Consider the following 394-nt stretch of genomic DNA (forward strand, 5'->3'; position numbering starts at 1 on the left):
TTCGTAATGATTTCTTCTTATTTTCCCTTCAATTCATTTGTTTTTTCCGCGTCTTCGCGGAACGGCGAAGCACATACGCGTCAGTCGAGCGGCCTTTACAAGCTCCGGGCGGGGTCCTCGCCCCTCCTGATCCGGTCCATATGGTCTGCAGGAAACGCCTCTCGATCTGTTTGACTTTCAATTATTAGGCTCGCGGCCGTGGTCGGGACGTCGTCTACCGCCGGGGCCACATCGGGGGAGGGAGGGGGGGGGGCTGATTTCTCACCGACCGAGCGACCTGGCGAGACTAGCGTTGGAAATTTCCAAAATTTTCCAGAAAATTTCCGGAAACTAACGGAAAACTTCCAAAGTTTGGGAAATTATCATTTTTTTTCACGAAAATTTTCCGGGTTTT

At 51.0% G+C, this 394-nt stretch overlaps 1 protein-coding gene across 1 annotated transcript in view; it reads left to right on the top strand.

Moving 5' to 3' along the window:
• Positions 1–394, top strand: part of LOC113213311 (membralin) — a gene marked incomplete in the record, with an annotated part of 32,032 nt that overhangs the window by 5,411 nt on the left and 26,227 nt on the right.

The sequence above is a fragment of the Frankliniella occidentalis genome, unplaced genomic scaffold (genome assembly GCF_000697945.3).
Source record: "Frankliniella occidentalis isolate FOCC.00 unplaced genomic scaffold, Focc_3.1 Scaffold38, whole genome shotgun sequence".
In the NCBI taxonomy this organism is placed as follows: domain Eukaryota; kingdom Metazoa; phylum Arthropoda; class Insecta; order Thysanoptera; family Thripidae; genus Frankliniella; species Frankliniella occidentalis.